This window comes from Pleurodeles waltl, chromosome 4_1 (genome assembly GCF_031143425.1).
Source record: "Pleurodeles waltl isolate 20211129_DDA chromosome 4_1, aPleWal1.hap1.20221129, whole genome shotgun sequence".
Classification (NCBI taxonomy): domain Eukaryota; kingdom Metazoa; phylum Chordata; class Amphibia; order Caudata; family Salamandridae; genus Pleurodeles; species Pleurodeles waltl.
Window position 1 is genome coordinate 481,270,000 of NC_090442.1, and position 14,920 is coordinate 481,284,919.

General features: G+C 41.8%; 1 protein-coding gene across 1 annotated transcript in view; it reads right to left on the minus strand.

Annotated features, from left to right (window-relative positions):
* PTPRQ (protein tyrosine phosphatase receptor type Q) overlaps positions 1–14,920 on the minus strand; it is a 1,423,303-nt gene that overhangs the window by 483,693 nt on the left and 924,690 nt on the right. The gene's annotated exons all lie outside the window — the stretch shown is intronic.

Genomic DNA, 14,920 nt, shown 5'->3' on the forward strand with positions numbered 1-14,920 from the left:
ACAATTCAGTTGGTGTGTGGAGATTACTTCGAAGGAAGAACACTTAAAGCACATTACATTCTAATAACACAGCTTGATAGTGTCTTTTCATTTTGTTCGAGAAAATCTGCCCTCATTTAAAAAAAGAAAGGCAAAAGAGTTTTTATCCCACCAAATGTTTCTGGCAAGGGCATTGGCAAAGGGCAAGCTGAGCCAAAGTCGAACACAAAGAAACAACTTATGAGAGTGGAGCTAGAATGCAATGACCATATTAAACAAAATATATATATTAAACAAACAATAGCAACGCCAATATGCCTGGTGTTGCTCGCCAGCCTTTTGGCAATTGATGGTTTTTGGGTTGATGTCCTCCTGGTGAAAGGGCAGCAAGCTGTAACTCATAGCGAAGTCAGCCAATGGCTGAACTGGTTTGGCAAATTACCCCCTGATACTTGCTGGAGTGGGTGGAGGAAAAATGTGAATGACAAACCACAGACTAATTGATGAAGCCTGGCTGAAACCCCTATAGGTAACTGTATTATACACATACGTTTTGTTCAAATCAGAAGGTCTTGGATAACACAGACTTAAAAAAGCATAGCAGTCTGGCATTGGCTGCCAGTTTTTTTTTAAAGAAATGAAGGACAGAAGGAAGGAAAGAAGAAAGGAGGAAAGAAAGAAAGAGAGAAAGGAAAAAAGAAAAGAAGAAAAAGCAAGAAAGACAATGAAAGACAGGAAATCAAGACGGAGAACGAAAGAAAGAAGGAGGTAAAGAAAGGAAGGAAGGAAGTGGGGCAGAAGGGAAGAAGGAAAGAAAGAAAGAGGCAATAAAGGAGGAAAGAAGATGGGAAGAAGGAATGACAGAGAGGGTTGCCAAGGCAGAGCACCCTTATGAGATCATATTCAGAGTTTATGTGAGGTGTTCATATGGTGTGAAAAAGCAGCAGTCAGATAAACAAAGGGCACTTCAAAAGAAATGTACAACAGCATTGGCAGGAAACAGGAACTGATACCGCTGGAATGTGCCCTGTAATCTCATCTGGTGGAAAGCACTCTACTAGAACATCAGTCTCTACAAAAAAAGGCAACACTAAAGTAATAATAAAGTTAAAAACAAAAACATTGGAACTTAGTGACCTTTGGTGAGCAAGCGTTCCTTATGAAAGAGCTAAATCCAATCACTCAAAGTGAAGTTAGTGGCAGAAGTAAGATGACTCATTGACTCATCCTGTATGCTTTAGTAGGTCAAAGTAAACTGCAATTGACACAAAAAAGATCGATGGAGGAAGAGAGATGGCTGGAAGTCCTTTATGTTAGTATATAATACATATAATTTTAGTAAAATCAAAAGGTCTTTACTAAGGCCAGACAAAAAAACATGAATGGAGAAAGGTAGGGGGAGGAGGAGCACAGGGTGAAACATGGTGTATGGCAAAGGACATCCTTTCTCGATAGAAAGGATGAAGAAGTGCAACCCTAAGTATCAATTATTTGTAAAACAAATGTTTTGGGAAATATTGCATAGAACCAAACAGTGCACTCAAAACTTAATTTCTTATCAAGAAATACAAACATGCCATATTATTAATTGAGTCTTAGGATGTTTTTATGCTATGCATATCATAAACATGACATGCATCTCAGTAAATGTTTATGGGTAAGTTCAAATTTCCCAATACATTTTGAATGATGCAAAAAAAAGTCTGAAATTGATGCTTAGCTTAGATAAAGGATAGCACAATAGTCACACACAGGATAGAATAACTACTCCGTCATACAAGCAGTCCCTAAAGGCAATTCTTCTTCTACAGCTGTGCATTTCAAATCTTGTGACTCCCATAATCATTAGCAACCTCATTTATTCAGGCATCCCTAGGACACAGGACAACATGTTTATTATAAAGCTAGAAACGTACAACCATGCATCACATAAATGGCTTCTCTAACCGCAATAGGAAGGCAGTTCAATTCCCTTATGTCACCCTCCCTAATCCTCCTCCCAAATGTTTTACCGTGCCCCATAATCAGAAACATGGAAATTACACACACTGGCCCGAAACAAGGCAAGAGTTCCAGTGAAAAAGAAAAGAATCTTCCCCTTCTTTCAGGAGGATTGGCAGAATAGCTTCAAAAAGGCCTAGATGAAATAAGTTTTATATAAGCCCAGTATGGGTTTTCATACCAAGTTTACCATGTCTCTTGTGAGAATGTACTTTTTAACACAACATTTAAATAGAGGAGGTCACTCTTCAATAAATGTTCACATTTACAATGTAAATATATTTTAGTAGATAAAACATAAATAGTTAAAATATACTAAATTGTACAATATTCTCCACATTGTGAGAACAGGCCGAACCCCAATTTAGCAAATGATAACAGAAATAGTTATAATTTAGAGTGTAGCTCACTCTAAAAATGAAAAAATATACTATTGTGCATGGGCCTCCTCTGACCACCAATCACCACAAAACTGATCTGTTGCTCAGTATATATTACCCCAAGACCTAAAAAGAGGTTCTACCAAAAGAACTTGCCATTTTAAAATTACAAGACACACAAGGAAAAGTCAGAGAAGCTAAACTGGCACCTTAAACCCATAGAAAAAGAATAATGAGCTACATCAACACAGTTGGTAGACTAATAATTCTAAACAACCATAAGTACCTCAGATCATTCAAAATTATTTTCTGAACCTCAAACGAGCCAAAGAAGCATAATCTCTGTTCCTTGTTCAATCTTAGACACTCTAACCAACCTCCACCATAGGGCTGCCACCACCATTGTATCCTCAAACCAATGCTGGTCCAAGGAGTCCAGAACAATTCACATGCCATCTACAACCTTTTATTGACGTCAACAACCTATGTATCACCAGCATCAAATGCAACAAAACCTACCCCAAGGGAATAGCTATCCAAAATGATTCATTCATACTCTACAAAGAGTCTTTCCAGAGAGTCTGAACTTGCCTACCACTCAGTACTAAGGATCTTGGGTGTTAAGAGGCCACTGTGCTCCAATTATGGCTGTCTTTAACTACCAAACAAAAGATGTGAATAGGATGAAATCCATCCAAAGAAGGTTCCAAAGTCTAATTCAATTCAACATAATTTATATACTTCTGGATCACTTTTCTACAATGTTTGCCACTGAGAGGTGGAGAGACATAACGGTTAAAAATTGACAACATTCCATGGTCCTCTGTGGGCAATAATAAGGGTATTGTGATCATCCTTTTCAAGGTTGAAGGGATGACTGCAGCTTGGAGTTACACATATAGAAGGATGCTTAAGCCTGTAGTACTATTGTTAGTTTGTTTCTAGTATTAAGTCAAGTGTAAGCCTCAACCCTTGCAGAACAAATCACCATGCACTGCTCTAGTTTCAAATGGGAAAAATTGAAGAAGTGCATCAAGACCATAGAATTAAGGAGCTGGTTACCTCAACATGTGTTAACCTAATTATGTTATTCATAAAACAGTCTGCAAAATCACTGCAGATCTGCTAGAAAGGATGTAGAGCCCTTGTGGTGTATGATGGGTTGGAGAGTTATATAGCAATGGAACACAGTTCTGTATTCAGATCACTGGTGATTCTTTCTTGACATTGATCAGTGCATGCTTGGAAAATGGCTGACTTGGAATGTTTCATGTGTTATAGAGAAGACTATTTCGAGGCTTTTCTATAATCTATCTATAAGACTGTTTGTGCACATTTACCGACCGTTTTGTTTGGTACCAGCACTGGGTACACCAAACATGAATGGACCATGCACAAAATGGCATGGCCCTTTTTGGAAACCAAAGAATTTAGAGCATCAGTGATCAATTATTTACATTGATAGAGACAGAGAGCAGGATTTGTGATAAGTGCACTAGAGATACTGTCAAGACTTTGGTAAAAGAGGCTAGAGTCAGTGTGTGCCATGTCCGAGAAGTAATATGGGCATCCTGATAGGGTGAAACATATGGTTAATTGGCATGAATAAGAAAAAAATGGCACTGTGGTCTGTTCATACGAGTGGGAAGAAATTCAAGCTGCACTAAGGAAACAATGAAATCCATTGTGTGCCTCCAACATGTGTAGAACGTAAGACCCAATGTTCCAAGCCCAGAAAATTGTAAGCACTAAAGTGTTATTGTGTTTCAATGCATTCCAAACAATTAGCCCAGGTAGGGCATTTACCTTGGACCCACATCTGGGAGGCACTAAACACAAACAATGCTCAGGGTTTCCAAATATGAAGCTAAAATTGTTTTTGCCACTGGGGCAGAGCTATACCTATGGGAAAGCATAGGACAAATTGGGTAATTTTTGTAAGTGAAAAAAGTAATAATTTTAATGTTTAATATACATGTAAAACAATTTAAAAATGTTTACCTTTAATAAAATAATTTAAATATTTGTATTTAATGCATACATTTTAATTGTTAAGTAATGATACTCACTCTGACTAACATTTATACTCCTATTAAATAGTTTGTAAACTTGGTTGAAGTTTTTATATATTATTAATGTTTTTTAAAAAACTTTTTTAAAAACATTTGAAAATGTAATTTGTTTTTAATACACACACACAGAGATACAGAGAATATATAAAGGGTCCAACCCACAAGGCCAAAGGTCGAGTGGTTTCTAAATGTCACCCGAACCCCGAGGTGGCACTTCATGTCACTCATGTATTTTTTATATTAAATAATGTATTACTTGATTTTAGTACTCTTTAGAAAGCTTTAGAGCATTTGAATGTCATCTTTTTAGTGTTCATTGTTAGCATGAATCAGCAGCTAAGCAATTAATGTTTTGAGAAATATGTGTTTTTGGTGGGGATGAGGTGCTAACATTTAATATGTGTTTTATGTGTTTTAGGCAACAATATGCATTATTTTAGGTCAAATTGAAAACGCAAAGCACATCATAAGGCAATTTTAAAAAATGCATTACATAATGTCTTTCTTTTGTAGAACATTAGTACTGAGGAGCAGTCTTAGCACAAACTTTATAAAACAAGAAAATAAAGTGGAATGTGTAACAGCAGAACTTTGCGCTTTTACATTGGTTATTTTGACAGGCTGGGCAGGATTATTTGGTAGATGCATGCATCAATATTGGGCCTGCAAAGGTGAGCTTGTAGTGTGGTCAGTTTTATGTATCCTTTGCGTGTTAGCTTCAGGCGTTAGGCCTTTGTGCACTTTGCCCTGGATGTCTTTTATTCCTTTGCTCGCAGCATAGAGCCTCTGTGCACTTTGGTCTAAATGCTTTTTATTCAGCTTCGTACTGTTATTTTTCGAATAACCAGTTCTACGGTCTTGTTTTATTTTTTATATCACACTGTTTAGCCTGCTTCAGCACTGGAGTTTTCAATAACACATTCTTGTTCACTCTGTGCTTCAGTCAAGGATACAGTCTGGTACATTGCCGATAGACGTGGTAGGAGTTTAGTCTTTGGCATTCTTGCGTAGGGACATTTTGTGATCACATTGACATGTTAGTTATAAAAACACTTCCTTGTCCTAAAACAGGCAAGAGGGAGATTCCAACCAGGGAACCACAACTAGACGCTGACTGCCTCATTGCAGATGCTGAACCAGATCACAGGCCTTTGCTCAGGTATGATGGTTGATGGCTTCCTGGGGAATCTAAAAGGCAAGTTAGTAGCTTAACATGCTGTGCTCGAAATAGAACTAACTGAGAGAGAGAATAGAATCTATTAACACCATGATAGCGTTATTCTTATGTTTCACTCTCCTCGTGACTATTTCAATCCTACTGTGTTGTATGGTTCTGGTTATTGCGGCTCACGCCTTAATATCTAAAATGCAGTTGTTTTATTAAAACAATCTATAAAACTCAAACTGCCTTTGTCATTTGTATATGAGATAATACTGTAAATGAGAGAGCTGGTTGGGATCTGAGTGCCCACGACTTCCTTGAGAAGTACTCAAGATGTCATGCGCTCGGTTGCCCCAATCATCCCTTCCCCATGGGAGAGATGAGGCACTGCCAGTTAGCCGGAGCAAAACCGGATTTAGGGTGGCAGAGGTCCTTCTAAGTGGGTCAGACTTAGTCCCCCACACCAGGAACGATCCTGCTACCAAGAAATCCAGTAGTCTCATTTAGGATAATGAGAGCCCAAGCGACATGGCGTCGCCAACAATTGGTCTGGCTCTAATTTTCGGGTCCGGCTGACTCTCTCGGTCTCATATATATATTGACTCCTCGGTTCCGTTAACGGAGACGTCTGTGGCGCTGAGGATTTCCACCACCACAATATAGGTACGTCCTATTATTTTGTGGTCGGTAGTTCAAGCTTGAACTCTGAAAGGAAAACCCCGATATTGGTGTGCCTTCTCTGGCCTAGCGCTGTTTTCATAATGTCGAATCCCCAGGCAGTAAACATCGCACTTAATATGCGACACCCGCTCACAGGACATCTGTTAGCACATGGTCTGACAAACCAGGGGGGTCCGGTCACGTTTGTGATGGACACCCATGCAGCCTATAGAACAGAACTTTTTTATTCCTGGGTCATATTTCCAGCAGCTGAAGGGAATTCAAACACATTTCATGATTACACTCTTGCTAATGTCCCTGGACAATACAGGGCATATGCATATTTAGAAATACCTCTCTCTTATCAAGAACATAATAATTGGCTTGATGGCGCCCTACCCCACACCATAGCACCAGTTAGGCTAGGTCCACTAAGTAACAATGGTCCTACCTGGCCTTTATTGGCTACATATACACCACATCCAGTGGTTGCTAACTTAACGGAGGCTGAAGTTCGTCGTTTATACACAGAATTAACGGCTACATATAGACGTTTAGTACAATTTGTGATGCAGACACTTAACACAAACCCAGCGCGAGCTGCTCCTGCACAACCACATGCAGTAGTTACGGGTATCAATCCGGCTACTGTGCACTCAGTTGTGGGTAAAGTGCCGGCTAAACGAGAGGAGACTCCATTTTGGCTGGCGCAAAAAATTAATACGCTGGAAGCAGTATTTCCCCATACGGGCCCTCAGGATAAACATAGAATATTGACGATGTGTTTACCATTTGGTATGGTTCCTACTGTGGACCATTGTAATTCATGGGGCACGGTGTTTGCCGCGCTCTACACTACAGCACACGGTACACCGACATTGGCTAATTTACCGGAAGTGCTTAAACAGATTCAAGATGAATATGGGGCTGCCCCAGCCTTAGATCTAGGGATGCAACTGATTGGCAATTTTGCCACGGTTTCTTCCATCATACTAAGTAATCTAAAAGGGGAGGCAGTGGCACTAGCGGTGCGTATGCGTCTGCGTGACGTCCCGCAACTCGATCAGGAGCGGGAGCTGCCAAGAATAATAGCGGAAACATATTTGAGTATCGGTCGTGATAGCCTAGGGGCTAGACCGCAAAAACCTCAGTTTCAGGGTAAGAATAGTAAGGATACTACTAAACAACAGCAACCTGAGGGTACTAAAAAGCGCTGGGAGAAAAAAAAATAAACACCTAAAAAAGAAAGGGGAGAATCTCTGCGACCGGAGACCCCGCAGACTAGGTATAATCTCAGAAATAGGGATAATTTGAAGACGCCTGATAGATATCAATATACTGATACACGCCAATCTCGTTCCTTTCAGGACTCATCGGAAAAGAGAAATGAGAGAGGTGGGCGGTTAGAGCGGAGAACAGAGTACGTGAAACCGAGACAGGAATCACAACGCTCAACTGAGGTTTCTGTCAAGAAAGAAGAGAAACCGACCCAACAAAAGCAGCAGTTTAAAAAGAAGAAAGTGGTGGCAGTCTCAATTAGACATGCCACACAAGAAGAGAGTTCTCTTGAGGAACAAGACATGGGCGTTAGCACTGTTAGACAGCGCAGCAGAGGTCACAATAGTTCGCCAGAATCTTCTAGAGCATCTGGAGGTGAAAGCAACTGATGACTTCATACAAGTCGAAACAGCAGATATGCATGTCTCTGATCCCGATCGAGTTTATACAGTAACTTTACAATTAGAAAGGGACATTGAGCGCACTATAAATGCCATCTTTTGGGATCATGTAGTCAAATTGTATGACATTCTGCTGGCCGAACAGGATTGGCCCCCAGGCTTTGTTCGCGACGGTCCAGTTGGGGAGGAGGATATTACACCTTCGTTCTCACCACTTGTTCCGAGAGAACTTGCAGAGTCCTATAGCATTACATGGGCTCTGGAACAGGCACCCGCCTGATATAGAAATCATGTGGGGTGGGATAGAGATTCACCTTATCATGTAATTCCGATTAAGGGCGAACCTCAGCCGCAACCGCAATATCCTATCAAATTTGAAGCAAGGGCATCGGTAAGGAAAATTCTTACACAGTTGGAGTACCAGGGTGTTATTGAATCCTGTGTCTCGCCGATGAATAATCCCTTATTTCCTGTAGTTAAACCAGACCATTCTTATAGGATAGTGGTGGATTACAGACAGTTAAATGGACATACACGCACATATGCAATACAAAATTCACACAGCGCAGCACTCATGAATAATATTGTGCGTAAGAAATACAAAACAACTTTCGATATCTCAAATGGTTTCTTCTGCCAAAATATAGCGCCCGAAAGTAGGGATTTTACGAGCTTTAGTGCGTTTGGCTCTCAGAAAAAAATGTGTTATTTGCCTCAGGGATATAAGAATAGCCCAGGACTGTTTTCGGCTCGTGTGACTGAAATTTTGCACGAGTTGGACCCTGAAGCTTTGTCATATGTCGATGATATATATCTGACAGATGACGAGTTACTACAACATTTAAGGCGGGTAGCCCGCATTGTTGTGGGATTTGCCGAAGTTGGCTACAAATGTAACTTTAAAAAGTCAAAAATTGCCTTCCTCAGCGTCATTTTCCTGGGATATGAGTTGTCGAATGAGGGCAAGAGCTTAGCGCCACACTTTTTGGAAAAATGTGCACAGTTGCAACCGCCTAACACGATTCGAAAACTCCAGTCGTTATTGGGATTTCTAAATTTTAGCAGAACTTACATTCCTGATTATGCTACACGTATAAAGCCATTATACGAGTTGATTAGCCCAAATTTTTTTAGTAGATTTTGGATGATCAAGCATACACATATTCTTCGAGATTTGCAAACTGATCTCTTAGCAGTCAAGCATTTACACACGCGGGACAATAAGACACATCTGGTCATCAGGGTTATAGCTGGGGCTGTTGGGTTTACATATGTCACCTTTAATGAGGGTGAGACAGTCCCGATAGCATACAAGTCCCACTTGTATTCTGCTGCAGAACAATGTTTTGCACAAACTGAGAAAATTCTCACTGCTGTACAGATGGCTGTGATTAAAGAACGACCTCTTGCCCAGGGCCAACGCATCATTGTCGTTTCCCCGATTTCAGCTTTAGAAGCTGTTACAAAAGCGAGTGTTCCTAATTCGAAAGCATTACACCCGCGATGGATACAATGGTCAACGTCGTTGACAGCCACTGATGTAGATTACAAATTTGACCCTAAACTGCAGACTCAGGAATTTCTTCAATATGAAATGGAGTACCCAGTTCCAGCTGGCACATTGCCTATTGATCAATATCAGGTGGTCATGTACACCGATGGCTCTGCGCAACCAGCGGTTCGGACTAAGCAACAGTATTCTGCTGCATGTGCGGTGCTGAGCGGCCATATGGAGGGGGAGAAGTTCTGCCCCCAACATACTTATACACAGACCTTGGGAGACTGTACGGCACAGTTGGCTGAGCTGAAAGCTCTGTTGTTAGCCTTGGAACATGCAGATCCGGCAATATTCACACTGCTGGTTTGTGATTCCTATTACTGTGTTCAGTCTTTCAATGAATATCTGCATTACTGGAGGTTAAATGGGTTCAGAGATTCCAAGGGCAACACCATCAAACACAGGTTACTGTGGGGGAAGGTTGCGGATCTGAAGGAAACGCTTCCTAAAGTCCATGTTGTGCATACACTTGGACACCAGCGCGTTGGAATACACATTACTGGGAATACTTTGGCTGATGAAGCCGCGAAATCGGCAGTGGCAGTTGCCACTGTAGCCGCAGTAACTTGTTCGAGTTCCAAACCAGACACAAAGATTTTGACTGCCATAAAGGCTACGGCTGATGGCACGCCATATCCTGAAGGATTCCCTTCCAAATATCACTATTCCATGGGTGGTATGCTGAACGCTGAGGTTAAAATCCCAGGAGTTGGTGTACGTGAGATGCCCAATAAAATTGAGCGACCTCGATTGATTACTGCAGCACATGAGGGGGCGGCATCTGCACATGCTGGCGTGGCTGCTACAATTTCACTCTTACAGGCTCGTTACTGGTGGCCTGGTCTCTATAAAGAGACAAAGCTGTATGTCCTTTGTTGTGACATCTGTCAACAAATTAAAGTTTCCACGACTAGACGCCCGCAGCAGACGCCCCTTCTGATATCGAATAAACCTTTACAGTGTGTGTACTTGGATCATTGTGGTCCGCTGACACCAGATAGTGCATACAAATTTATATTGGTAGCTGTAGATTCGTGCTCCAGATTTGTGTGGGTCTGGCCACAGCGCTCAGCTGACGCTTGAACTGTTATTAAAGATTTGCGCATCTTTGTCGATACATATGCAGTTGCGGCTTTTCATTCGGACCAGGGCCCTGCTTTTGCCTCTAAGGCATTCAGGGACACCATGGCTTCGTTGGGGGTCCAGCTCCAGTTTTCGTCCCCATTTCATCCCGAGAGAAATTCTGTTGTGGAGCGTTTGAATCGCGATTTAAAGCAATCCTTAACGGCAAGAGTTATAGGTACGGGACGTAGTTGGCTAGCCCACCTGTATGGAGTACAGAGAGCACTTAATAACTTGCCTAGAAGGTCCCTGGGGGGTCGTACTTCATATGAGTGCCTGTTTGGAACACAAATGTATGTTCCTGATCTAGATGGTCCTGGTGTGGAGACGGCAGATACGCCCTTTGACATAAATGATCGTGTCATTGTTTTGCAGGATTTACAACAATTCCGTGAAGATAACTCTTCTGCCAGTGCTGCCTCCACAGGAATTAAGGATGAACCGGTAACGTCTACTGGTTGGATTCCCAGAATTGGGGATCTTGTGCGTGAAAAGGTCACAGTGAAAAAATAATTTGGCCCTTCATATCGAGTGCCAGTCCCTGTACTAGGGATTCACGGCACAAGAACTGTAATGTTGCCACCGCTGCAAGGGGCCAAAGGTAATCGCTTTGTTTCAATCGACAATGTCAAGTTACAACGTGTGGCCGATTCTGCACAGCAGACCAAGAGGAACGCCCAGTAGTTCTCGAATCCCTCTCACTACTGGGGACGATGTTCCGCTGAAGGTGATTTGCACCGACGCTGTTTCCTCTCCGAGCTTGGGGAGGGTGGAAGCTGATCTTGTGATTGTTCCACTAACGGCGAATAATTTGGAAACTTTTGATCGAGTTGCTGTGACTACTGATGTTGCTGAAGGTGTTATCTACAGCGTACCACGGCGAGAGCCATAATCTGCTCCTTTGTTTACGGTTGCACCTTTTGCGAGAGCTGCCTCCGGCTGCTTTAATAACAATGATGATACCGTGTCGGACTCTTCGTCCTCTTCAACACCAGCCCTGGGTCCCCGTAAGCTGCTGTGTTGGCTCAAACACACATATTTTGTTGTTGCTTGGAACTATCTGTGGCTTTTCATGACTGTGATGACTTTTTTCCTATGGCTGGGGTTTGTTGTTACCTTTTTTCTGGTGATACATGGTCATTTTCTTTCTGAACGATCTGAGATTGAGCACGTGGAGAAGGTGTTGAAACCGCATTTTTCATCACATATGGTTCGAAGAGACTTGTCCTTTGTGAACATTTCTGCTGTACCAATTCCAGGTGGGATTGTGTGGGATAGAGTAAGGTTTGATATATATGGTCCCACTGAAATAATTCAAATACCGTATGTTCTCAAATTGTCAATGAATGATATAGTTATACCAGGTATTGTATCTGATGATTGGGATGTAAAGACAGTTGATTCTATGTTGACAGAATTACACTATTATACTGTCTATGAAAATGAAGATGCTTACCAATTTAGAGATAATTATGGTGACATGTTTTGCTACAATTACTATGGACACCACTTTATTCATAAAGCTAGTAGCCCTAAATCAATATTTGAGTGTATGCAATGGGAACATTGCCCGACTCCTCCACAGGGGAGTTCTAAAACTTATTCTGATAAATTTGCATATTTTTCTGGGCATAATCAACAGAGTACTAAGTCTTACTATTTTAAGGTTACTCCGCATGCTAATAAGTAAATGTTATTGACTGATACTAAATTACTGTATTCAAATTTGTTTGTATCCAAACTTTCGGTTGAGGGTTATGAATAATACTGGTCCAAAACTGTTGATTTGAAAAGTGTCTGGGGAACGAAATATTGGCAAATGCGGGGAAGGGACACATTGTTTAGGGCATGTATAATTCCTGTCCAAATGATTTTCTTAAATGACACTGTACAACAGACTAGCTGTTTGGGCTTAGCAACAATTAGAGACTTGAATTTGCCTAGCATACCTGTCCCTTCCAAAATGAAAAATGGGCAGCAATATATTAATGCCACGTTTAGTGAGATTACAGACTGGGTCCAGAATGGTACGCTTAACACTTCATTGACACGTCCAGGCGGGTGGTTATTGTGGCCCATAGACACTAATGGGTGTCATCAACATTTTATCACCTCTTCGGGAGGGTTCAGGACTAGTAGGGCAGACCCTCGCTACATATCACCAGAACATGCTGATATCATTACTACATATAGCGTGGGGAAACTTTGTCAACAATGGTTAAAGTCATCCACGCTAGATGCAGTTAAGACACATCTCACGTTACTGTCTAATAATACTGACCTCCAAGATTTTTTGTCAGGTCCAAGAGTACCCCGGAAGAAACGTTTTTTGTATGAAGTGTACAATGAGATATGGAAACTTTCACAACAAGAGGGCAGCGGCCCGGTTGAGGCAGATAGATCAGGAGAATTTGAAACAAGCATTGTCTGTTGTGGATAATGGAATGCATACCCTATCCGACCGTGTATATACGATTGATAACATTGTTTCATCTGCTATAGACATTATTAGATCAGATATGTCTTCTTTATATCATGGGCAGAGTCAAACGCGGTCCATCATGCAGTTGGGTTTGACTCTACAGACATTAAAGGCAGGTCGCGTTCCGTGGCAGCACATCCGAGCCAGGGAGATATTTTTTTCCTTTAATTTGACACGTCAACAACAGCTAATGGCTAAAAAGGAAGCGACATATGTTATGTTAAATATTGAAAAGTTAGAGAAGTTGCCTTTTACTGTGGCTGAGATTCCGTCAGCTGAGTGGTTGATACACAGGGTTATAAATTTGCCTATTTCCACTCTGCAATTCACTTCCTGTTTGAAGCATATCCCGGTGGGCAGATATGAGAAGTTGGGAGACAGTTACATACATGAGATGTGGGAGCTTCCCTTTTTATACAGATGTCTTAATGGTATGAGGGAGGTTTTTCTTAGCGGTAGTGAATGCGAAACTTCTGTCAGCCATTCAATGGTTTGTAAGCAGCTGACTTTGCATGGGGCATGTAATTCCTCGGTTGCGAACTTGGCCTGCTATCTAAAGGGAGTTCCAGTCCCCGTGATTAAAAACACTTTCCAGGTGCTTTCAAACGGCAGCTACGTCCTTCTTAACAGTGAAGCCTGTTGGGGCATGCGTGCCGGAATAGTTTACCTGGTCGTTGTCACCAAGGCCGTTACGTGCTGCGGGAATGTGTTTCCCCCCACTCAATTTGGGGAGGTAGCGAATATTTGGCCTCACATTGCTACTTCCAAGGTGAATTTCGACAAGTTGAGTCGACTGAAGTCTCTATTGTTTCAAAAGCATGTGGCCCTTACATCTGCACGCGAGGTCATCAGCAGAAATACAGTCCCTATTAAATACTAACTTTCCGAGCCACTTTGGTGAACTTATGGGACGTATATTTAATGCGTCCAGCACTGCTGGAATTGCACATTTTTTCAAAGCCGTTGGTGTTGGTTTTGCTCATACCTTCTCTTCCATATTCGGTTTGATGCCTTCGGCTATTCATTCTATTTTCTGAAGCATTTTTGGGGGATTTCCGATTACTTTGGCTTTATTGGCTGGTGTTTTGCTGTTGCTGTTGTTTTTCTGCAATGGCTGTCCCACAGCAACGAGATCCAATATTGGCGCTCCCGTCAGCGCAGCTGTGTCTTGAACGCATGATGCAGCATTTTGGAGCAACATTCCTGGGACAGTTGGAGTGTGACTGGTCTCTGTCATTCCGAACCAGTTTTGGATTGTGTGCAACCCGTGTTTCAGTGCCTTTGGTGCTCGTTTGAACATGCACTGGCTCTCTGTCTCTCACTACAGCGCCCCCCAGTGGTTGATGCTGATCTGTTGATGTTCCCGATTAGGGCTCATTCCCAGACTTGTGCACTGCGGTTGCGTTTGCTTCGTGAGGCAGTTTACGAGATTCCCTTCCTGGAGGAAGATGGTATTGTCTCATTCATAGGCCATGCACGGGGTGCCGCCTTGGATGGTTCCAGGGCTTTGGAACACACCTGCTCCATGATAGTATTTGGCGTGGATTTTCCTGTGTTGACATCTGTCGAAGTGGAGGATCTCCTGCTTTCCATGGCTTCCATTTAAAATTGGATTTCTTTTTTTTTTAAATAAAAATTGACATTGAAGCGATTTGGCTTTCCTTCACATGCTTACAAATTTAAATTTAGTTTTATGCTTTGGTGTCCTCTGGACTTGTCGAAATGTATTTTGTATATTTTTACATCTGGGGCACATTTTTATTTTCGTTTTGATTAGAACCACTTGCTACCGACAAGGGGAGGGTGTAGTGTGGTCAGTTTTATG